General features: G+C 41.1%; 1 protein-coding gene across 5 annotated transcripts in view; it reads right to left on the bottom strand.

The window, feature by feature from the left end:
* Nucleotides 1–25,064, bottom strand: part of LOC145286018 (intermembrane lipid transfer protein VPS13A-like) — a 965,259-nt gene extending 940,195 nt beyond the window's left edge. For all 5 annotated transcript variants that reach the window (XM_080134633.1, XM_080134635.1, XM_080134636.1 and 2 more), the window contains exon 1: nucleotides 24,838–25,064. The gene's annotated coding sequence lies outside the window, so the exon portion shown is untranslated. The remainder of the gene's footprint in view (nucleotides 1–24,837) is intronic.
* Nucleotides 25,065–26,455: the final 1,391 nt, after the last annotated feature.

Here is a 26,455-nt window from a genome sequence, read left to right as displayed (position 1 = left end):
TGTTGGAGTTTGTGTCTTTGGTGAAGTGTTTTGCTGGGTTTTTTCTTTTTTTTGTTTGGAACTGGACGTCGAACTGGATCTTGCTTGAGATGTTACTGTTTTGGCTTCTTGTTCATTTTTTCCCTCTGGATTACTTGTGTTTGGTTTCTTTTTTTTTATCTAGGGTGTTTTCGGTTTCCATTTTTTCTAGAATTTGGAATCTATTTTGAGTGTCTATTGTTTGGTTTTCTTCTTTTCTGGAACGTTCTTTATTTGCTGTTTTATCATTGCTTATGTTTTTATTAATTTCTGGTGGTTGTTTTGTTGGTTTCTGTGATAATTTTTTTAATGGTTCTGTTGTGGATGGAATATTATTTTCTTTGTTTGGATTTGTTATTTCTATTTTGTTTCCCCAGATTTGAGTATTTTTCTTTTAGGCTATTTTGAAATTCTGGCCATTCTTTAATATTTAATGTAATCAGTTTGTTTATCAGTTCCCTATATTGATCATGTATTTCATTATGTTGGTATGGTTTAGTTGTCTTTTTTGTTGTCTCAACATATGTGTTGTCTTTCATGTACGTCTCAACTATTTTTCTGGCTTCTGGAAAGGTTGTGTTTTTTTTGTACTTTACTTCTATAATTTCTCTTTTTTATATGTTTTGCATAGTTTAGAGAAGACCGGGTGATCTTCTTTGCAGTTTGCGCATTTCACCTCATTTTATGCATTTTTCTTCAGTGTGGTCAGGCTCTTTGTTGCCACATTTTCCACATATTTTTATTCCTTTGCAGGCTTCTTTATGATGTCCATATTTTTGGCAATGGAAACATCTTAATATATTGGTCTACTTTTACATTTAAGTAGCCAATTTTTATTTCCTTAGGTATTGTTGATTTGTTAAACGTTAATATGTATGTGTTGGTTAGCTAATGTAAATGTCTCCTCTCATCATCTAGGACATAAGCTAACCAACCCTCTTCTCTATTGTTTCAGAGTGTAGAGTGAACAGCATTCTTTAGTGGAACTTGGAGGACGCACTCAGACTACATCAAGATCGTCAGTCTCTTCGCCTATTCCTCGTCGACTAGGGAAAGGTGTGCTACTCATCTATGCTGTTCTACGACTACACATCGTCCGGATCTCGCCACTTCTGAAAGCAACTCATTACACCTGAATAAATAATGAGCGACAAAATTGAAGTCACCTGCCCAGTTACTGGATGTGGTTGGAAATCCCAGAAACTCCCTGAATCCCTCAGTAATGTGCTCATTACCTCCATGAACCTTCATGCCCAAACTGCCCATCCAGCCCCGATGGCCAACCCCCAACAACCAGCAGCTCCCAGGCTTAAGCTCAAGTCCCCATCTATTGATGCTGAAAGCACCCCCGATCAATGGTCATCCTTCAAGCGATAATGGTCTATGTATAAGACCGGCATGGCTATCACTGATGCTATGTGTGCCACGGCCATCTTTCACTGCTGTGATGGGGACCTCATGAATGACCTCTTGAGAGACTTGCAGGAAGATGTGTCATCAATAACTGAGGCAGACCTCCTTGCTGCTATAAGGCGCCTGGCAGTCAGGGAGGAGAGCACTCTGGTCCACCGCATCAAACTCAGTAGGATGACACAGGCCCCTGGTACCCCTATCAGAACCTTCCTTGCCGCTCTCAGGGGTCAGTCCGCTTTATGCCAGTACACAGCAAAGTGTAAGGAACCGGGCTGTGGCCACACTTATGATTATAGCAGTGAGATTATTAAGGATAATCTCATTCATGGTATTGCTGATCCAGAGATTCTTTCTGATCTGTTGGGTGATCCCAAAACAGACTGAACCCTGGAGGAAACTGTTGCCTATATAGCCCAGAAGGAACAGGGTAAATCCACCAGGGCAGCTGTTGGAGAAACTACCGCTGCCATGAGCCATGGCAATGACAAACCCCACCAGTCACAACCATCTCGCAGCAACAAACAGAGCAAGTGCTGGGCCTGCGGAGAACTACAGCATGGTAAGTCAAACGACCAGAATTCCAGAGCCAAGTCCTGCAGTGCTTGGTCTGTAACATGCAGCAAGTGATGTGTAAAAGGCTATTTTGCGACCAACTGAAGTAAGTGCTCGAACTGCGGGTTTTGGGGCCACCGAGACAGATCTTCCAGGTGGTGCCCTCAGAACCCCCGCCGTAAGGCTAAGCCCAAGTACTGTAATGATACCTTGCACATGGGGGATGACAAAGCTGGCACACTATTTGACCAGCTTGTACCGTCCAGACTCATCAACCCTTAACTAGCAGCTGCAAGCCAATCGAACATCATGTATACGAAGGCAAATGGGTCGCTAGACCTTCTAAGCCCCACCCAATGATGATGGTGAAGCTCACCCCGTTACCAGATGCCCATAAGAAGCTTGGCTGCCCACTAAAATCCTCCAGCCCCACATCAATCGAAATACCTATGGTGGCGGATTCTGGTTGTCAGAGTTCCATCATACCCATCAGATCAGCACTTGCGATGGGCATCGCCAAGACTGACATATTCCCTGTCAAATTGTCCATGCGAGGAGCTATCAAGGAGGATCTAGGGGTTGAAGGAGGTATCTTCGTGGAGGTATCCACAGCTGATGTATCTGGCACACCAAAAACAGTGAAGCAGTTGTTATATGTGTCTAGGAAAATCGGCAAAGCTTTCCTTTGTCATGAAGCACTAGTGGCATTAGGGGCCATACCTGTCAGTTTCCCAACTGTGCCAGTAAGTTGGCCTCAAGACTCCCTGACTACAGATGAATATAAGCAGTGTTCGTGCCCAAAACGCACAGATTTACCACAACCTATACCAACAAAGCTTCTAACAGGTATTACGCCCACCGATGAAAATGTGCCAATTCTGAAGCAATGGCTGCTTGACTTCTATTCATCAACAACATTTAATACATGCGAGCACCAGCCACTTCCCATGATGAAGTGTGAACCGCTGGAGCTCCATATCGACCCCAACACAAAGCCAGTCGCCATTCATAAGCCTGCATTGGTCCCCCTACACTTACAGGATAAGGTCTATAATGACCTTAAGTGAGACGTCACTATCGGCGTCCTAGAGAAGGTCAGCCCCAACACGCCGACCACCTGGTGTTCCCACATGGTGGTGACCGCAAAAGCTGACGGCTCCCCTAGAAGAACAGTGGATCTGCAGCCACAGAATCGATGGTCCGTGAGGCAGACTCACCATGTGGAGAGTCCTTTCCATCTGGCAGATCGTGTCCCCCAGCACACGCGGAAGACTGTCACGGACACTTGGAATGGGTACCATTGTTTCCATCCGAGAGCAAGATCGCCACATTACAACCTTCATTAACCCCATGGGGTCGCTATCGTTACAAGGTGGCACCACAGGGCTTCCTCACTAGTGGCCTATAACCAGCGATTTGATGCTATTATCGCCAACTTCAAAAACAAGGTTAAGTGCGTGGATGACACGTGCATGTGGGCTGGCTCAGTTGAGGCATCATTCTTTCAGGCATGCGAGTGGTTAGACCTCTGCGCCAGAAATGGGATTACCCTCAACCCCAAAAAGTTCCAGTTCGCCGAAGAGACTGTTGTCTTTGCGGGCCTCCAGATCACGCCCACTAACGTCTGACAAGTTCTTGGAATCAATTCGGAATTTCCCTACCCCGAAGGACATCACTGGTGCACGGGCTTGGTTTGGATTGGTTAATCAAGGAGCATATGCATTCTCCATGGCCAAGCGCATGCAGCCTTTCCGGCATCTCCTGAAACCATCCACCAAATTTAAGTGGACGGAGGAATTGAATGAGATATTCACTGAATCCAAACACAAGATCATAGAGGAAATAAAGGAAGGAGTGAGGTTGTTCCAGCCATCCCGCCCAACCTGTCTGTTAACCGATTGGTCGGTCACTGGCATCAGGTACTTCATGATGCAGAAGGACGCCTGTGTGCTGCAAGGAGGGCTGGAAGCTCTGCCTGGTGGGTAGCCGCTTCACCCACGTGGCAGAATCCAGGTATGCACCAATTGAAGGAGAAGCCCTCGCTGTTGTCTATTCCTTGCACCAAACACGGTATTACATCCTCGGATGCCGTAACTTGACTGTGGCTACCGACCACAAGCCGCTGGTTGGATACTCAATGACCGCTCCTTGACGGAGATAGACAATCGCCGTCTGTTGAATCTAAAGAAAAAGACTCTCTCCTACAACTTTGAAGTCATCCACATCTCTGGAAAGAAGAACCTGGGACCTGACGCTGCCTCCTGGTACCCACCTGTTGCCGCCGGCCACGCAAATGATGCTTCTAGCACAGATGACACCGCAGATATTGGAGAGGATGATGGGATACACGCATCCATGTCTAACACTCTTTATGCAGTCACTAATGTGGTTTCCTGGGACATGGTGCAGGAAGCTACATCTTCGGACGCAGACCTACAGGAATTACACCGACTGATTCATGACAGATTTCCTTTGGACTGCCGACAGCTAAGGACCGCACTCCGGCCATACCACCGCATCTCCAGCAGCCTTTGCACCGTTGATGGCGTGATCCTTGCCGGCAACATTACGCCAAGAGATATTAGAAGCCCTGCATGCGGCCCACCAGGGAATCAGCTTCATGTGTGCCCGCGCGGCTGACTCTGTTTACTGGCCCAATATCAGCATCGACATCCAACGTGTTAGGGACAATTGCACCCACTGCCATCGGATTGCAAAGTCTAATGCTATGCAGCCACCTTTTAATGCTGCACCTCCGGAGTACCCGTTTCACAAGATCGCCAGCGACTACTTCACACACAACAACCATGATTATGTTGTGGTGGTCAACCGGTACACCAACTGGCCGATGGTATTCCAAGCAGAGAACGGCGCAGATGGCCTCATCAAACGCCTAAGAGAAGTTTTTGTGACTTTCGGAGTGCCTGAGGAGCTGACATCTGACGGGGGACCCCAGTTCACTACTGGGAAGACTCAGGATTTCCTCCGATCATGGAGAGTCTACCATCGCCTTACCTCTGTTGCCAACCCTCACGCCAACTGCAGAGCAGAAATTGCAGTCAAAACTGTCAATGGATAACACCTCAACAGGCGGGTCCATCAATGTGGACAAGTTTCAACGGGCGATGCTAATATACCGCAACTCCATCGACCCAGAGACGAAGGCATCTCCTGCTCTTATAGTTTTCGGACGACCCATTAGAGATCCCATCCCGATTTCAATGGGTCGGTACTGCCCCCACCCCACATGGTCTGAAACGCTTGTAAACAAGGAGAAGGCAAAACGTCATTCCCTTGAGCATGAAAAGTGGAACGAGCATACAAGATCTTTGCCCCCTCTAAGCATGGGGGATCACGTATATATTCAAAACCTAACTGGAAATCACCCTAAACGCTGGGAACGAACAGGCACCGTTGTGGAGGTGAGACAATTTCACCAATATGTGGTCAAGATAGATGGCTCTGGGAGACTTACGCTCAGAAACCGACAACACCTTTGTAGAATAATCAAAAGAACTGTGTTAGTCAATAACACACAACAACAACAACAATAATAATAATAGCAGCAACACTTACCAAGGGTCCAGCTTATGCACAAGACAGACATCAGATTGAGCTGGACTCTGGATTGGCTTGTATTTATGTACAAGCATATCCAATCAGGTGATTCAGCCAATCACAATCCAAGGAATAGACTGGCCCATGTGTGCACAATGGAATCTCCCATTGTGCCATAAATAGTTCTCCTCTTTCATGAGAAGTTACTTTAGTCTTTGTCAAGTTATCCACAACTTGAACTCTGACCGAAAGTCCACTACACAATCCAACATGGCACTACGAACAGGATTCGAGACAGAAGATTGGGAAGACTATTTCCTCAAAGCAGGCATTGCTGCCGATTCCGCCAAGAGCTACGCTGCAACTTTTGTGAAGGAAAAACTGAGGAAAGAAAACCTTCAAGTAATGGATCGAGCCATGCTAAGAGAATTGGGAATCACAACAATGGGAGAAGCTCTGTCTATCCTTCGACAAGCCAAGGAGCCCGCTACCCAGACCACCTATGCTAAGGCACCAGCTGCCAGGCCTCCCCAACTTCATCTCGAAATGACCCCTCAACAATTCAGAAAATTTCGGATTGACTGGGAAGTATTTACCAGAATAACGGACATGCCAACTTCTCAGGCCAATACGCAGTTATACAGTTGCGCTGATGAATCCGTTCAAAACGCAATCATAAATACGTACCCGAAGTTCTTCACCACCAACCCAGACAAGCTGCTAGAGATGACAGAAGCATTGGTAACTCAAAAATCAAATCCCATGGTCCATCGGATGACATTTGCAGCTATATCACAGCATGAGGATTAACCCATCCAACAATACCTTGTTCGTCTTAGGTCCACGGTCATAGACTGTAATTTCTCATGCCCCAACTGCGATCACGACCTGTCCGACATTTACATCAAGGACCAATTTATCAAAGGGATATCGAATGATACGCTTCAGACCGATCTACTGGCAAAAGCCGGGTTGCTAAAAACTCTCAACCAAAATATTTGTCATGCTGAGGCATTTGAGTCTGCACTACGGGACCAAACCGCAATGACTGATACCTCAGACATAGCTACAGTCCGGATGTCAATGTATCGCAAAAAAAAAAAAAACACAGTGCTGTACGAACTAGCAGAGGCAATATTCGCACTAGATCTACTGCTACTCACAACGATAACATTGCTGATAAAGAACCCCGTCAAACCTGCATAGGTTGCGGTAGTCACCAACACGGTACTCCAAGGACAAGTGCCCGCCATTTAACATGTCCGGCATGGAATCAAATGTGCAACACTTGTGGGAAACTTAACCATTTCTCAGCAGTGTGCCAGATAAAGAAATATCGCCCGGCAGTGATAAAGAGTTTTGAAGACCAAGAAGCTTCCATGAATACACTCATGGCCCATATCACATTCGATCAAATGAGGGGCACCATTATGACTACAGAAGGTGATCTGTTAACTGAAATAAATGCATCAGTAATCCCATTCTCACCAAAACCAGATCCCAGACGAGCTGTCAATATCCCTAGGAGTTGTAGTTTTTTTTTTTTTTTTTTTTTACAAAGGCATCACCACATTATCAAGGCCCAGAGACCACTCAAGGATAAGGGTTAAAGAGTGTACAGTAGAAATTGGTCAATATAGTAATCATTAGTAATGAAAATTTGGCAAATTTAATAACCTATATGGAACGGCCCATCAAGAACTTATTTACTTTAGACTTGAACACAACCATATTGTAGTCAGCCGGAAAGCAGGAAAACGGAAGACAATTCCACAGGCGTGCAGTTCTAAGAAAGAAGCTTTGTTCATGGAATCTACGTTTAGGTTTAGGCATAGATAAAGAGTGGGGGAAATTATTGATAGTGTTTACAGCTAGACGAGTGTTTCTTGTGAAAGTTTGGCGAGGGGGGACCATAGATTGAAGCTCAGTTGAACACTTTTCATGAAAATAACGATACATCAGAGACAAACTCGCAACATCTCTTCTGTGAGATAGAGGTTGCAAGGAGGAGAAAAGGACATCTCCTACGAGGCTACAAAGTCTATTTTGAACTCTATCAAGGCAGGACAAGTCCTTTCTAGCAGCTCCTGCCCAGATGTGGCAACAGTATTCCATCCTTGGACGTACCTGGCTCTTATATAGATAGAGAATAGCATCAGCAGTGAGATATCTACTGGATCGATAGAAAGATCCCACCATTTTTCCAGCGGCCTTGGCAACAGATTTGATATACGTGTTCCATTTAAGATCAGGAGTAATGGTCAAGCCCAGAAGCTTGTCAAAACTTGAGGCCTCCTGAAGACGAGAGCCATTCATTTCAATTGATGACAAATGTGGATTAGAATGTTGATGATGTAAAGAGAGAAGCTTGGTTTTAGATGCATTAAAAGTAACCAGCCACTCCTTTCCCCATTGTACTACAATGTAGTAGTTGTAGTACAACGCTAAAGGTTTTTCCCGACAGTGGTGCCGCCATTTGTCTTGGGGGACCAAAGCACTTAATCAAAATGGGCCTCACAGAGATTAGTCTTATCCAATCAAGAAAGATCATACGAACAGTTGGAGGTTTCACACTCATGTGTCAGGGTTGGCTACCAGTTGAGTTTGTGGTCAGAGGGAAAACAACTAAACAAGCCCTCTACATATGCAAGGGCATACAATGGCTTTATCTCAACAGAGCAGCCTGCATCGATGTGGGAATATTGCACAAACATTTTCCAAACCCTTTAGCAGACGTACATGAAGAGGTAGACACCGAGTCTAAAAAGTGTGTAGATCAATTGCCAAATCGCCCCAAAAACCTCCCTTTTCCCGCAACAGAAGATAACATAGGCAAACTTAAGAGCTGGCTCCTAGAAAAGTTTGCCAAAATGACATTCAACAAAGATGGGATATTTCCAGCCATGTCCGGCCCAGCTGCCCACATTCACCTCAAAGAGGGAGCAATCCCTAAAGCCAGGCATAACCCAATTCCTGTACCCTTCCACTTCAAGGAACCAGTAAGACAAGCCCTTTGGAAGGATGTAGAAAAAGGTATCATAGCTCCAGTATCCGTGGGTATGCCTACTGATTGTTGCAGTACTATGGTAATAACTGCCAAAAAGAATGGTAATCCAAGGAGAACAATAGATTACCAACACCTTAACTCTCAATGCAAGCGAGAAACCCACCATACTGGGTCGCCATTCCAGTTGGCACTACAAGTGCCACCTAGAACAAAGAAAACAGTCCTAGATGCTGTTGATGGATACCACTCGATTCTCTTAGACAAAGAATCTCAACCATTAACCACCTTCATAACTGAGTGGGGAAGATACATGTATCTTAGGATGCCTCAAGGATATGTCGCATCTGGGGATGCTTACACTCGCAGATACGATGAGATAATAAAAGATATCCCACGCAAGGTGAAGATAGTAGACGATACCCTGCTATATGACTCTAGCATTGAGGGAGCCTTTTATCATACCTTCGATTTTCTGCTCCAATGTGCTAAGAATGGAATTGTGCTCAACACCGACAAATTCCAATTCTGTCAGGATGTCGTACAATTTGGAGGCCTCCAGATAACTTCTTCAGGAGTAACCCCTTCTGAGTCCATGATACAAGCGATACAGGATTTTCCAGTCCCAAGGACAATTACTGATGCCAGATCATGGTTTGGGCTTGTCAACCAAGTAGCCTGGGCATATTCACTGGGTCCAGTTATGGTGCCTTTTCGGGACCTCGTCAAACAAAACTCCAAATTTGCTTGGAATCAAAACCTTGAAGACGCATTCAAAGATTCCAAGCGAGTTATAATTCACCTAGTCCAGAAGGGGGTAGCAACATTTGACAAAGACAGAGTAACTTGCCTTGCTCCAGATTGGAGCAAAGAAGGAATGGGCTTCCTACTCCTACAAGAACATTGCCAATGTACCATGGAAAAAGCCCCAATCTGCTGTTCCGAAGGTTGGCATCTGATATATGCCGGCAGCAGATTTTGCACGGATGCTGAGCGCAGATACGCACCAATAGAGGGTGAGGCAGCAGCAATAGCATGGGCATTGGAGAAATGCCGTATGTTCGTCATGGGTTCTCCAAACATCATAGTGGTCACAGACCATGAACCTCTGAAGGGGATATTTGGCGATCGTGATCTGAGCAAGATCCAAAACCCCCGGCTCTTTAGACTAAAGGAAAAGACCCTGAGATACAGATTTACCATACAGCATTGCCCCGGGAAGTGGCACAGAGGCCCTGATGCAGTTTCCCGCCACCCAGTGGCGATGGTGCAAGCCCTCCTCGATGTATTTCCAACAAAACCCTCTCAAATGGATATACTGGAGTCGAACAACATAAGCAACATAACAGAGTCAACAGCCTTAATAGCAACATTTGCAGACAGCAGTAATATAGCCATGCTATCACCAGACCTAATTCGTTCAGCAGGTCGTGGCGATCAACAATATAACAAATTAATAGACACAATACAGCAAGGCTTCCCAAAAACACGTAATCTCACTGCGCCCGAAATCCGTGAGTATTGGGAGGTGAGGCACCGCCTTAGCACTGACAATGGTCTAGTATTATTGGATCGAAGGATCATCATCCCCAAAACACAACGAAAAAAGGTCTTACACTGCCTGCATTCTGCACACCAAGGAGTAGTCGGCATGAAAGCACGTGCCAACGAATCGGTGTACTGGCCAGGGATGGATGCATCAATCCGCAGTATTAGGGCGAATTGCATGGTATGCTCAACCATCGCACCTAGTCAACCAAGGGAGCCTATCATTCTAACACGATCCCCAGAGTGGCCATTCCAACAAATCGTCATGGATATTTTTTATATTGGAGATCACACATACCTTGCCTGCGCAGATAGGCTAACTGGTTGGCTAATTTTATACCGCCTAGAATCAGGTCACACTACTACAACGAAATTGATGTCCATATGCCGACAACTGTTCCAAACATATGGTGCCCCAGAAGAACTCAGCACTGATGGCGGCCCACCTTTCACTTCCAGCATGTTCCAAGAATTTCTGAAAACATGGTGTGTTAGGCACAGATTATCTTCTGTTGCGTATCCCCAATCCAATGGCAGGGCAGAGCTCGCAGTAAAAACTGCAAAGAGGATTGTGAAAGGAAACACAGGCCCCCACGGTTCCTTGGACAATGACAGTGTTGCCCGGGCCATCTTGCAGTATCGGAATACCCCAATCCAAAGCATTGGCCTATCACCGGCCCAATTATTACTTCACCGTCGACTACGTGACTCCATCCCATCACAGCCAATCCTCTACAAGCCTCATCCTGAATGGGTGTCAGCGGCACAACATCGCGAGGAAATTCTCCACCACCGCAATGCAAAAATAGTAGAAAGATACAATAAATATACCCACAACCTTCCACCATTACAAGCTGGTGACACTGTAGCCATCCAAAATCCAGTAAATCGCAGATGGAACACAACGGGCAAAATCATCAGTTCCCTACCAGATCGACAATACCGAATCAGGGTTAACGGATCCAGAAGGATCACACTTAGGAACCGCCGTTTCCTCAGAAAATGCGAACTTAAGCCTGCACCAACCCCAATACCAAGTGCAGCACTAGGACCAACAATTCCCTCAAGCGATACTACATTCTTGCATCTCCCACTATCTCCCTGTAATAGCACATACACAGCAACCAAACCCCAACAACAAACCACACATATATCCCCACGCTTTCGATCAAGGATTCCCCGAGCTCTTTCTAGGTTACTACCACACAACAAACTAGGCCTAAAAGAGAGATACACCTCTCACACAACCCAGCCTACTCGTGGGGGGGGGGGGAAGAGAGGAGATGTAGAATAATCAAAAGAACTGTGTTAGTCAATAACACACAACAACAACAACAATAATAATAATAGCAGCAACACTTACCAAGGGTCCAGCTTATGCACAAGACATACATCAGATTGAGCTGGACTGAGGGCTTGTATTTATGTACAAGCATATCCAATCAGGTGATTCAGCCAATCACAATCCAAGGAATAGACTGGCCCATGTGTGCACAATGGAATCTCCCATTGTGCCATAAATAGTTCTCCTCTTTCATGAGAAGTAACTTTAGACTGTCAAGTTATCCACAACTTGAACTCTGACCGAAAGTCCACTACACAATCCAACAACCTTCGGAAATTCAAGCCTTTCAGAACCACAACTAATGAAGACGTGATAGAGTCCTTCCTACCAGTCACCAGGCTGCTGGAAGACGCCTCTGTCAGCACCATACCAGGGGCATCAGAGGACTCTCCTGCCACCCTGCCAGAAGTCCATGCTAGTAATCCAACGGATAGTCCCATACGTAAGTTCAGCAATAAAGATTTTTATGACGTGCCATTGCGCCCTTCTGAGATCCTTCCAACTACCCCTCATGCTTCTAACCCAGCTAGAGATTCTGCCACTCCCAAGAACGCTGGAGCTGGAAACGACACCACCCCAAGAACATGCATACAATTGCCAAGAAGGCTCCCAGAGCCTTGAGCCGACTGATGCCACACAACGCTCCTGGTGCTTCAGAGACTGCACCAGCGAGTAGGTTGCGGCCCCGGCGGAACCAAGACTAGTGATTCCATCACAGTGTATATAGCTTCAGAGGACTTTTGTACAGGATTTTTTGTTGTGCCCGCAAAAAACTCACCGTGGGTGGGGGAGATAGCTAATGTAAATATCTCCTCTCATCACCTAGGACATAAGCTAACCAACCCTCTTCTCTATTGTTTCAGAGTGTAGAGTGAACAGCATTCTTTTTCACGTCACTCACCCAAAATTCCTCGTGAACTTGTGGGGGAGAGGAATGCATGTCGAGCAGGTTTAAATTACAGTTGTTTATGAGTAAATACTTTTTGAAATGGGACCTTTCAGTTTTTGCGCAGATGAGAATAGTCTTAACAGCGCACATTGTGATATAAATGGAAGAAACTGTCAGCGGCTGAATTAAGTTCAACATCAGAATTTTGATTGTCCATGCTCATGTTGTGAAAAAGAATGCTGAGCATTCTTTAGTGGAACTTGGAGGACGCACTCAGACTACATCAAGATCGTCAGTCTCTTCACCCATTCCTCGTCGACTAGGGAAAGGTATGCTACTCATCTATTGGTTGTTATTATTTTATTGTTTCTTTTTATGTTTATGCGGATGTGGTTGATTACTCCTTGTTTTTCTTATTTGGTTTTTATTTCTTTTTCAGTTGCTAGCGATAGTTCATAACTTTGAATTACTCCTTTCGAAGTGTTTAGTGTTTTATGGGGAAAGACTTTGCACTTGTACTCATGGAAGTTCTTCATTTTGAGTAGCTGGAAAAATCCCAATCAAATGCACCAACAAAGAGAAGATTATGACACAATTGTATTAGAGGCAAGCATGGAATATGTGCCTATATTAATGATGGCCTTCCATGTGGTAGGGATATCTCCAGAGAAGATCCTAACTTACTCTATATGTGCTCAATGCCATATTAGTGGGTAATTGTTACGGCTTTAACTTTTCATGTGCTACAAAAAAAAAAAAAAATTCTTAATTTCTATTTCTCTCTTACTTTCCCTCTCTGGCCTGCTTCAGGCCTGTCTGTCGACCTAGTCCACAAATCCCAAAACACCATCATGAAAAGTCTCAATAAAAAACGCACGATTAAACCCGGATCTCCAACTTCTAATGTAGACCCCCACTACCAGGTCTCCTTCTCTAACATAAGGGGTCTACGTTCTAACCTTCCAGAGGTTGAAACCCAATTACAGGAGACTAAACCAGACATATTATTTCTAAGTGAAACTGGCATTGGACAGACCATTTCCCTAAATGAGTTCGTAATTAAAGGATACTCTAATTTAACTTCCAAATCTGACTCCAAGATCGCCATGGGCATGGAATATGTGCCTATATTAAAGATGGCTTTCCATGTGGTAGGGATATCTCCAGAGAAGATCCTAACTTACTTTATATGTGCTTTCGGGTTGCATTAGCTCAAACTACTGCATTTATATTTACTCTCTATCGCCCCCACAACAGCGGAGTTACTATCTTTAAAAGCATATCTGAGAAAATTGACTAAGTCCTATCTGCTTATCCTTCAGCTAACATTCGCGTATGTGGAGACTTCAATGTTCACAACGTGGAATGGTTGAACCACTCAAACAAGACCGATGATGAGGAGAGTTTGTCATGATTTCTCCATTGCTTATGACCTCACTCAGATTGTTCACGAACCCACCGTGTGCCTGACAATGACGGCCAGTATGCGAGTCTACTAGACCTTTTTCTCACAACTTGCTCTGAACTATGTTCAGTTTCTGTTCTGTCTCCTCTTAGATCTTCCAACCACTCTGTTGTATCAATTAAGATAAAAATGAAATGTAATAAGTCCCCAGACATACCTCTCCATCGTACAGTATATCGATACACTAAGGCTGACTGGGATAGCTTCCGTACATTTATATCGGATCTACCTCTGCGTTCCATGTTTAAAAAGGATGTGTCCTCTATAGTATCAGACCTGACGGAATGGTTAATTGTAGGTATAAACCGTTTCATACCCTCAAAAAAATTCCAGCAAAAACCTAACAGCCAGCCATGGTTCTCTTCAGAATGTGCTGCTGCCATTGCGCAGAGAAATCACTTTTTCCACTGCTTCCGTAATAGATGTATGGAAACTAAAGCCGCTTTCAGGACTGCCAGCAACCATTGTAAGAAAGTAATAAAGAACGCAAGAGAGTTGTATGCTCAGTCCGTCAAGTCCAAAGTAGCTGAGTAGCAGCTTGGTTCCCACCAGTTTTGGCAAATAGCAAACAGAATCCTGAACAGAAATGTGTGCTCTATCCCAACTATCATCAATGGACCTGAGGTAATCTCGTCAGCATCAGACAAAGCCAAACTCTTTGCCAAGAACTTTGCAGCTAATTCTACCCTTTGCGACCAAGGTCGCCAACCCCCAATATTTCCTCCTGTATCAGAAAACATGCTATGTGATATACATATATCTGTATGTGATGTTGCCAAGTTAATCAAAAACCTTGATTCCAGTAAAGCAATAGGCCCTGACGGTATTCCAATTATAGTACTCAAAAAACTTCAACCAGAACTTACAAAACTGTTTAAACGTTGTCTTAAGGAGAATAGTTTCCCATCACCCTAAAAAATCTCATCAGTATGCCCTGTATTTAAGAATTCAGGTGATCGCTCATCCCCCTCTCAGTACAGGCCAATAAGTCTCCTGTGCATCATGAGTAAGTTGCTGGAATCTGTGTTAAATTAAATAGCACAAGTAATCAACCATCTCAACAAAAATAACCTTCTTAGTGACACTCAATATGGTTTCCGTTCTGCTAGATCTACAGCAGATGTGCTTATAATTATATCTCATAGGATTAGCAAATCTCTCGACGGAGGCAACCTTTCTAGGGCAATTGCTCTTGACATATCTAAGGCCTTTGATAGGGTATAGCATAAAGGTTTACTTAATAAGATCTCTAGCTATGGTATTGCTGGAAATGTCTTCTCAATTATTAAATCATTTCTTTCTGATAGGTTCATAAGAGTAGTAGTTGAGGGGCAAAAATCAGAAGCTCACAGTATTAATGCCGGTGTTTCCTGATCTATATTAATGATCTTCCAAATCACATCCTTACATCATTTGTAGACATCTATGCTGACGACACTACCATTTATGGTAGCACATCTAAGACAGTAAACGACCAAGTTCTCTCCAATTCTCTCTCCTCTGATCTTGAGCACGTAGTACAATGGGGTAAGGAGTGGCTGGTTACTTTTAATGCATCTAAAACCAAGCTTCTCTCTTTACATCATCAACATTCTGATCCCCATCTGGCATCAATTGAAATGAATGGCTCTCGTCTTCAGGAGGCCTCAAGTTTTGACAAGCTTCTGGGCTTGACCATTACTCCTGATCCTAAATGGAACACGTACATCAAATCTGTTGCCAAGGTCGCTGGAAAAATGGTGGGATCTATCGATCCAGTAGATATCTCATTACTGATGCAATTCTCTATCTATATAAGAGCCAGGTACGTCCAAAGATGGAATACTGTTGCCACATCTGGGCAGGAGCTGCTAGAATGGACTTGTTCTGCCTTGACAGAGTTCAAAACAGACTTTGTAGCCTCGTAGGAAATGTCCTTTTCTCTTCCCTGCAACCTCTATCTCACAGAAGAGATGTTGCGAGTTTGTCTCTGATGTATCATTATTTTCATGGAAAGTGTTCGACTGAGCTTCAGTCTATGGTCCTCCCCTTGCCAAACTTTCACAAGAAACACTTGTCTAGCTGAAAACACTATCAATAGTTCCCCTCACTCTTTATCTGTGCCTAAACTTAAACGTAGATTCCATGAACAAAGCTTCTTTCTTAGAACTGCACACCTGTGGAATTGTCTTCCGTTTTCCTGCTAACTACAATATGGTTGTCTTCAAGTCTAACGTAAACAAGTTCTTGATGAGCCATTCCATATAAGTTAACAAATTTACCGAATTGATTACTGTATTGTCCAATTTCTACTGTACACTCTTTAACCCTTATCCTCGAGTGGCCTCTTGGCCTTGATAATGTGGTGATGCCTGTGTAAAAAAAAAAAAAATCAGATCAGATGATCAATATACAAAAGAGTTGCCCAAACTGAACATAATTTGTGCATGTTTTAAATAAAGAGGCAGGCAAGGTGTCTCCTACACTTGTCACATAATTGAACAGAGAACCAAGGTTGTATATAGCACAAACCCCTTCCAGAAAAATGTTCCATCAAAATCGACATCATCTTAGAGTAGACCCATCTGGAACTACAGAAAGTTCTGAGGTACACCCAATTCCTCAACAGACCACCAAAAACTACACACAGTGTAGAGACACACAACACACAAAAGCAGCCGTTATCTCTTAAAGAAGCACCTTTCAGAGTACCAGACACAAACACTTACAACAACAACTAGATCTGGATGTATAATCAAACCATCCAAAAAGTTTAGAGATGGAACAATCACAAATTGACTTTTTTGTTTTCTTTTATTGTTTAAGTTTTCCTTTTCTTCTCTTTTTATTTAATCATTTGAAAAAAACATGGTGTGATAGTATGTCACCATTATCTCCCCTTAGATTAACTCTCCAAAAAAAGGGAGTTCCAAAAAATAACTCTTGGCTTGAGGAAAACTATATTAAAACACTAAAAAAAGACAGCTCGCCATTATGACCGATATCTCAGTATCATGCATGTAGTGTTGTAAACAACAAAATAATATTTAACACATTAATTAACTTTCTAAAAATATCAAATATATCTGTAGGAGATACGAACAAAGTTACTGATGTTAGAATAGTTATCAGTGGATTATAGCAGTTTAATATGTAACAATACAGGGTGGAACGATAAATTTGTCACTCTAAAGAAAACAACACTACAGCTTTACTTTAAAACTTTCATTGAAAAAAATCAATTCAGGTAACTTGATTATGTAGAAGAACTGACATCTATTCAATGTAGCCGCTTTCAGACTCAATCACATCTCGATATGGGTCTAGAACTGAGATCGTGCCTTTTCCACAAGCACCGATGAGAGCTTGGCAAATACTGAGCGGATGGTGGCAATCAGATTGTCTTTAGTGTTTTTGGATGTCATGTTGGTGATGTTCTCAATGTATGACCAGTGGGTTCAGGTCAGAAGAGGGGGAGGTCAGTGAGAGAAGGATACAAAGTCATAGCATCCCTTCTGAAGCCAAGCCTGTGTCTCTTTGGACTTGTGGACTGGCACAGAGTCCTGCTGCTATACCCAGGGTCTATGAGCAGCCATCTGATTGCACCACGGGGATCACCACACTCAACACATTCAGGTACACTTTGGTGTTGATTTTTAAACTGGCTTCAAAGATGTAAAGTGACATGATGTGGCCTGCCCTTGAAACCACACCAAAGACAATAACTGTGGCCGAAAACTTCACTGAGCTGTGCACTCAAGTGTTGAACCATTAGGATTTGCATTTTGAGGGTGCTGGCAATGGTCCTGTTGTCATAACTTGGATCGGTAGAGAGTATGAGTTGTACAGCAACAAATCTCCGATCTTGCTCGTTGACATTGTGTTACTTTCAGACATGATAGAAGACTTCTATCGTTCTTGGGATTTGTACACAACTGTCCAACTAGTAGATGGTTTGCAGCAAAAAGAGGAAATGGTTTTCATCAAACAGAAATGGAATCATGTTATCTTTTTTAGGGTGACAATTTTATCATTCCACCCTGTAGTTGGTGCTAGGAATAGTGACTGTAGATGCTATGGTGATAGTGGGCAGGAGAAAGCTATTAAGTATAGAAGATGCTGTGATTGTGGCTGGATTGGTTGACAGCTGCTGCTAGTCATAGTCTTACTAGCTTATGAAAGACTTTTACTTCCAAATAATCGAGTATATTTTCTAATGATTTGTTCCTATAAAAAAAATTATGGAATTTTATATAAAGAAATAAAATTGTTGGGAAAAAATAAGTTTATTTCATTTTGTTCAATAAAATTCCATATTTTTATTTAGCTATAATGATTAAAAGCAAACATTTGGGAGCTAACCTCTACAATTTAGTTATGTCGTTTTTTTAGGTTTTTGGAAAAATTTTAATGTAAAAGGCGCAAATATTTGGGAGCCCAACTCTTCAATATATAAATACATATCAAATGCATATTTTTTTAAACATTACTAATGTACACGCAGTGTGTGTAATGGTAAAAGAAATAAGTTTTGTTGATGTTTTGAAGAAGACAACGTCAGCATTGTATTTGTTTATGTTTGCATGAATTTGAATGGTTAATTAAAAGTATAGACCTCTCCATACCCTCCAAAAAATTCCAACAAAAACCTAACAGCCAGCCATGGTTTTCTCCAGAATGTGCTGCTGCCATTGTGCACAGAAATCACTTTTTCTATGGCTTCCAACGTAATAGATGTACTAAGACTAAAGCTGCTTTTAGGATTGCCAGCAACTAACAGAAATTTTATTGTCACGTTCAACGAATTTTATCCCGTTGCACGAGACTAAGTGTTCTAAAGAAATTTAATCACATAAAAAAAAGGCCAAGGTAAACCGGTATAAATTTTATCAGAAAGAAAAACAGGAAAGGAAGGAAATGTATAGTTCGGCTGGGCTGTTAAATCAGTCCCTCTGGCGGTTCATAAAGAACACTCATAACAAATATACTTTTTACTTGCTTTTTTTCTTTTGGCATATCAAAGTTCGCAAAACCACTCTGGTGCTTTCGTTCGAAGGTCGCAACACCGTTCTGGTGTAAAGCAGAGGCTGCAAATCTACTCTGTCGTAATTCCAAAGTCGCAACACCGCTCTGGCGTTTTTAAAAAGCCTAACACCGCTCTGGCGTTTTCAAAAGGCCTTAACACCGCTCTGGCGTTTTCCTTTTCTTCTGCCAGTCTGTTGTGTTTTTTTTTCTTCTTCCTTTTACTGAATATCGCGAGGCACAGCCAGAAATAGTAGCACCAGATTCACGGAGAGAGGTGGAGAAAAGAAGGGGAGAAAGAGAGAAGAAAATATACTAATTAGAGAAGGGAAAGAAAGGGGAGGTAAATAAAGAAAAATAAAAATAAAATTTCTACACAACCACTGTAAAAGAGTAATAAAGAATGGGAGAGTTGTATGCTCAGTTTGTCAAGTCCAAAGTAGCTTAGCAGTGGCTTAGTTCCTACCAGTTTTGGCAAATAGCAAACAGGGTCCTGAACAGAACCGTGTTCTCTATACCAATTCTCATCAATGCACCTGAGGTAATCTCATCAGCATCAGACAGAGCCAAACTCTTTGCCAAGAACTTTGCAGCAAATTCTACCCCATGTGATCAAGGTTACCCCCCCTCCCCATATTTCCTCCTGTATCTGAAAACACATTATGCAACATACAAATATTTGAGCGTGATGTTGCCAAGCTAATCAAAAAATCTTGATTCCAGTAAAACAACTGGCCTTGATGACATTCCTATTATAGTGCTGAAAAAAGCTTCAACCAGAACTAGCTCCCATATTTACAAAGCTGTTAATTGCTTTCCAACACCCTGGAAAACCTCATCGTATGCCCTGTATTTAACAATTCAGATGATCGGTCATCTCCTTTTCAGTACAGACCAATAAGTCTCCTATGCGCTATAAGTAAGTTGCTGGAATCTGTGTTAAATAGAGAAGTAGTCAACCACCTCAGCAAAAATAACCTTTTTAGTTACATGCAATCTAGACTTACAGCAGATGTGCTAACAGTTATATATATATATACCACCAATAGCAATGGCCAAGAACACATTGCCTGAAAGTACTTCTTTTAAACTCCTCGGCCTAACGTTTACAGGGAATATGAACTGGAATAGATACATTGAGAGCATTGCCAAGGCTGCTGCAAGGAAGGTTGGCTCCCTCTACCGTGCTAGAAAACTACTTACGCCTGCCAGTATCCTATACCTCTATAAGGCAACCATTCGCCCATGTATGGAGTACTGTTGTCACATCTGGGCTGGTGCATCTGCTGCTTGTCTCTCGCTCCTGGACAGGGTTCAAAAAAGAGTCGCCAACCTGATAGGTCCTGAACTGTCATCTAGGCTTCAACCTCTGTCCCATCGACGAGATGTTGCATCCCTCTGCCTGTTCTACAAATACTTTAATGGTGAATGCTCTGATGAACTGCAAACACTTGTACCTCCCCGACGTAACTACCCCCGACAAACCCGACAAGCTACTAAGTCTCATCCCTTTACAGTGGAGATCCCTAGGTGCAAGAAAGCCTTTTACTCCAATAGTTTCTTCCCCAGAACTGCGGGTCTTTGGAACTCCCTTCCGGGATTCTGCTTTCCCAACTGCAATGATATGCAGAAGTTCAAGTGTAATGTTAACAAACATCTTTCTACTCTTCTCCCTTCATAATGACCCCGCTAATTAATTCCCTAATAGTAGCCCCCTGCTTCAAAGTGGCACTGTGCCTTGTTTGGGGTGAAAATTGAATAAAAAAATAAAAAAAATATCTCACAAGATTAGCAAATCTCTCAATGGAGGCTTCGCTTCTAGGGCAATTGCTCTTGATATATCAAAGGTCTTTGATAGAGTATGGCATAAAGATCTACTCCATGAAATATCCAGCTATACCGTAGCTGGAAATGTCTTCTCAATTATTAAATCATACTCTCTAATAGGTTCATAAGAGTAGTGGTTAGTGGACAGAAATCAGAAGCTCACAATATTAATGTTGGAGTCCATCAGGGGTCCATCCTGAGCCCAACTCTCTTCCTGATCTACATCAATGACCTCCCAAATTACATCCCAAGATCATTCATAAATATTTATGCTGACAACACGACCATCTATGGCAACACTTCAAAGGCCGTAAATGACCAAGTTTTCTTTGATTATCTCTCCTCCGATCTTGAGCATATGGTATAAAAGCCAGGTATATCCAACGATGGAGTACTGTTGCCACATCTGGGCAGGATAAAGTGCTAGAAACACCTTATTCTGCCTTGACAGAGTTCAGAATATACTTCGTAGCCTAGTCGAGGGTGCTCTTTTCTCTTCCTGGCACCCTCTTTCCACAGAAGAAATGTTGCAAACCTGTCTCTGCTTTATCGTTATTTTCATGGCAACTGCTCATCTTAGTCCCAAGCTATGGTCCCCCCTCGCCAAACTTTCACAAAAACACTTGTCTAGCTGAAAACACTATCAATAATTTCCCTCACTCTTTATCTGTGCCTAAAGCTAAACATAGATTACAGAAACAAAGCTTCTTTCTTAGAACTGCACACTTGTGAAACTCTTCTGTTTCCCTGCTTTCAAGTTCAACATAAACAAGTTCTTGATGAGTCGTCCCCTTAAGTAATCCAATTTACCAAATTTCCACTACCAACGATTATTACGATATTGTCCCATTAATTACTGCACATTCATTAACTCCTAACCTCGAGTGGCTTCCGGGCCTTGATAAGTCGTAACTCCTTTGTAAAAAAAAAAAAAAAAATTGTAATGGCTCCCATAACGATAGACTTTATTTTACTAAAACACGATAGCAGTTGTTCTACTTGATGAATTTTCGTAATTTTTGGATATATTACTATTTTCGACATAACAATTAAATACGTAATATTGTTTTTGCTTGAAACGACATATTTTTTTAATCCATCGACTATCTTAACAAGCATCTAACATTATTTGTATTTTTATTAATTCGCATGAAAACCAAAAGATGTTATTTCAAAGTAACAAAATAAATTAATATATTCATAAAATATCTAAAAATAAAAAAGTTGAATTATTCTTTCTTCTCTTTCTTTTGTTTTTATTATTTTCTTAAAAGAACCATCTCAACAATATGGAATAATTTTAATTTCATTGTATTTTTTATCAAATTAAATTAAATTAAATAAAAATTTAATTTTTATCTTTTCTTGTTCTTATCTTGTTATTATCGTGTGTGTGTGTGTGTGTGTGTGTGTGTGTGTGTGTGTGTGTGTGTGTGTGTGTGTGTGTGTGTGTGTTGCTGATGTTATATGTTGTTTTTATTATCTTATGTTCTTCTTGTTATCTCTTTATTTTTCTAATAAAAATCCAAATTGAGCAACCCAAAAAATGTGTGGGAGGCAGAATCCATTACATCCAGCCAGCGCCCCAGCCAGCGGTCATTCCATTCACCAAATTCCATTGACAATCATTTTCATGGTGTCAGCTGATATCCAGTTAATAGTAGTTCTGGACGTTTAGATGAAAAATTAATTAGTTTAAATATTGAACAAGTTATTTTCCAGGCTCGGCATGTTTAGATGATCTCACTTTTAGTCCTCTTCTTTCTAATTCAACAACAAAAAGTACTAAGATAGAATGGAGCTAATGTCCTGTGGATTAACAGATTTTTACTTTTGTCTTGATAAAAAAAAAATTAACTTCCTTCAAGTCGGTTTTTTAAAGGATGTCTCTAAAATAACCAGTTATCTCCAATTTAACATACATACACTCACAAACATATTGATTTTGTATGATTTGTGTTATTCGAACTACTGTTCTCATCTTGAGTGGTTTCTCCAATCTTCTTCAAATGTATCTTGTCGAACTCAAGAATTCGCATGGAATTTCGAATTTGTCACGAGAACAGTAATTCAAATACAAATTATCAATCTTCATCTTAAAAATTCAGAAACAAAATGTGTTTAGTACAAATATATCGATCAATTTCTAGGTGTACAAAAATAAAGGTACTTGTGCAGTTTACGGATCGTGCTGAAATAATGACGTTATTATTTAGAAATCCATTCTTAACATGAGAATGGGGGCTTTTAACTATTCTGCACTTTCACTTAACAATTTAATCAACAAAAGATACAGTAAAAATAGAATTTAACTTAAAATTCATATCTAAAAAATAGCGCAAGTACCAAAATAGCAAAATAAACGTGGTCATTTTTTTTATCCATTCACTGTAAAATATATTAAAAAAAAAAAAAGAAAAAACTAAATTAAAAAGTTAACATTTTTATAAATAGAGATCTTAAAGTACAATAATAAATAGCTAATTAATCTCTTCCTTCATCTTATTTCCTTTTATAATTTTAAACGTTTACTGAATAAATTTAAAATCTAACATATAATGTATTTCAATTTGAACAGCAGTAGTAGTGGTACACTGGTACACTGGTACATTTGTTGCATTCGAATGTTGTCGAATTTAATGAATATTTTAATCATCTAAATCGATATTAACTCATTAAATTAATAATTGTTTCTTTAGTTAAAGAGAAAGAGAACTGAAACTGAGATTATCTAAATATTCTGATCATGGAAAACGAAAGTAAAATTGAAACAGCTTGTTTCTTGTTGCAGGTGAACTTTTCTGTTGGGTTTCCAACCAGCAAATTACTCATCTGTCCATCAAACTTCCTTACAATTCTAACGGTTGTAATAAATAAACACAAGCTTACAAGATAACGAATTAGACAAATAAATACCCCATCTTTAAAGAAGCTAGTCTCCTTTACTTTTGTAATTACTAAAGCGACTGCTGCTTGTTGCGATCTCCTCTTCATCTTCACCTCCCACACGGGAGTAGAAATTGCAGCTTCCTTGTATAAATTACTCTCGTTTATTATTTATTTATTCTTGGAATTTAACAATAAATTGCAACAACTGTGATGAATCCTACAAACTATCATATTTATGTAGATTTAAGAAGTCGAGACTGAAAATGTGCTTCTTTTTGATATTCAAAATTAGTGATGTTAATTCATTCATTGGGGTTTCCGGTTCGGTTCACATATTTATTTATGGTAGGTGCACAGAGGAAGAAACAGCGATCACAACGAATATTTCGATAAAAAATGTTTAAATCATAATTTATAATTTGATCGACATAAACAGCTGGGGAACCAATTTCTTATTACAAATAAAAAATACATTTTGTTTTTTATATTTTAAAATAAATGATCCCACCAGTAAAACAACTTCAAATTTATTTGAATTTAAAGAAGACGAAGAGTAGTGAGACGAACGTGAACACGCTCGAAAAAGAGAATGTACTAGTAACAGATTTTCTTTCTTTTTTAATTCGTTAGATTTATTCTGTTAGTTTGTTTTTTGTTTTTTGTTTGTTTGTTTTTTCAATACATCATTTATATTTTAATAGACATAGACAAGTTAAATGTTATTTTAAGTTTATTTATTTATTTAGTGCCGAAAAGACTCGTGATCACAAGAATAAACAACATTTAAAATGAAAGTTGAAAGCGATTAAAAAGAAAAAAAGAGGGTGGAGTACTGGAGTGATCGGATAATATGTTCATTCCCCCCTCCCTAATATATGGCTAAATTAGGGAAATATTCAATTTAAAAAATAAATAAAATTTACACAAACAGCTGTGGTTTGATTTTTAGGAGATTGTCGTGTCTTACGAGAAGACTGTATTTAGTCGTTTTTTTTTTTGTTTGTTTTGTTTTTGCGAGGTGTTCTGAGTGACTTGCATTTAACTTAGTAACGTGGACTTTAACAACAATTAAAATGCCACATTTTGTACAAAACTGTAAAAATAAAAAATAAAAACTTGAAATAAACTTTTTAAAGAGTGGTTTCATTTAGAACGATGTAACATATTGCCGGCCTAATTTTTCTCAACGACATTAAAAGCTATAGAATGCAACAAGTTAAAAATGAAGCGAACAAGCTGTGATTGATGAGCAATTTAAGAAACGGACGTTATTCCGTACACGGTCGCACGTACCGATCGGAATAAAAGTATAAGATTGTTGAGCATACCTTGGTTCTAACATCCAGCTAGTGCTGCTACTCCGTGCTAAAGAGTGAACAGATGTTCTGTCAGTAAAGGCAATAACGAATTCATCATTTTGTCCATCTTTTCATCAAAACTAATAAATATAATTGAGCAACAAACTCGTCCTCTCCACACAAAATTATCGTCTGTTCATAGCGCCGCTGCTGCCACCTGGTGACGCCTTAGAAACACGCTGCTGCTTCAAAGGGAGGTAATTGCTGATTTCTTGTAATTCGCCCCCCACCCCCCACCCCACGTATTTGATGACAAAAAAGAATGACATTCTTCCTGTTGAATACTTCAGTAAAATAGTGACATTTCATAACTACTTTATTAAAAAAAAAAAAAAACTGAGATAGGATTCTGTTCAGCCCATCATCTAATCTTTACCTACTCTCTTTGAAAAGGGGTTAAGTTAGTGTTAATAATCACTTGAGGCGCTCCTACCTAAGAATACAGGCGGGCATTTTTATTAGCAATGGTGCACCTTTTTCAGTACTCTGGTTTTTTAGAATCCAACCTGACCTTGTGTCTTAACCTACTAGCGAGGACGTAAATAAAAAACACCTCAGTTAATTAAGGTCACTATTAACAGCTGTTTCCATAATCAAGAATAAGTTTTTTTATCAAGTATGTTTACTTTATTAAATTAAATTTATTTATTAATAAATAGGTTATGAAAATGTACTAGCTATTAGAATTACATTAATGAAGAAAGTGATGTTGAAGTAACTTCAGTTGCCGATTTTTCCTTTCCCAAAAAAAAATCGTTCTTGAAACAGTTGCTTCCTAGTAGTGGTTAAACAAAATGCCTGTTTCCTTCCTTCACCCCTTTTCCACTCCTCACACCGTTTTTATCCATTTTCTCTCATCACATGACCTGTAAACATGTGATTCGGGTTTGGTATAAAAGTTTAATCAATCTTCATGATCTTCTTTCAGATCTCACCTGAAGGTAAGTTCGTTATTGTTGTTTTTACGTACAGCAACACAAGGCACAAACACGTGGGCGCCTGCTTCTTTGATAACTATCACACTCCCCACTGATCTCATAATCACACAGAATCCATTGCGGGGCTGGTTTTTTATTCCACTAATTTCTGTGAAGGGGCACATTCATCACCTCTGGTTCTGGGTCTGCTTCTGCTTCGTCAGACGAACTATAGCCTCTGGTGGAGGGGTTCGCTGATCATGTTTGTCAGCAGCTCATCACTTGATGATTCATTGCTTTCCTCTGTAGTTGTGTAATGTATCTCAGTAGATCACGCACATGGCGTGGGGTTCCATCAACTAGGACCGACTGCTAGCTAATCACCCCAGATATTGTCCCCGTTTGAACTTGGTGATGCACCAGTTTCCTGGGAGTCTCATCTAGACTGGATCCCCTATCCTATATCTGTTGTGTGTTCCCTCGTCGACTGCGTGTGTAGTGTCAATTCCCTTTACTCTGACATGGAATGTGTGTATAGCATTGGCAGGCGCTGTTGCAGGCGACTTCCCATCCTTTAGCATGATGTTATACCAATACGTGGCCTCTGTAATGGTACATTGCGTTCTGGCAGCAATTCTCTTAATGCTGCGATGGCTGCTTTCAACAATGCC

The sequence above is a fragment of the Euprymna scolopes genome, chromosome 10, assembly GCF_053919585.1.
Source record: "Euprymna scolopes isolate OS-2025 chromosome 10, ASM5391958v1, whole genome shotgun sequence".
In the NCBI taxonomy this organism is placed as follows: Eukaryota; Metazoa; Mollusca; class Cephalopoda; order Sepiida; family Sepiolidae; genus Euprymna; species Euprymna scolopes.
Note: the sequence above shows the minus strand (reverse complement) of the source record. Positions and strands in the feature narration are given on the sequence as shown.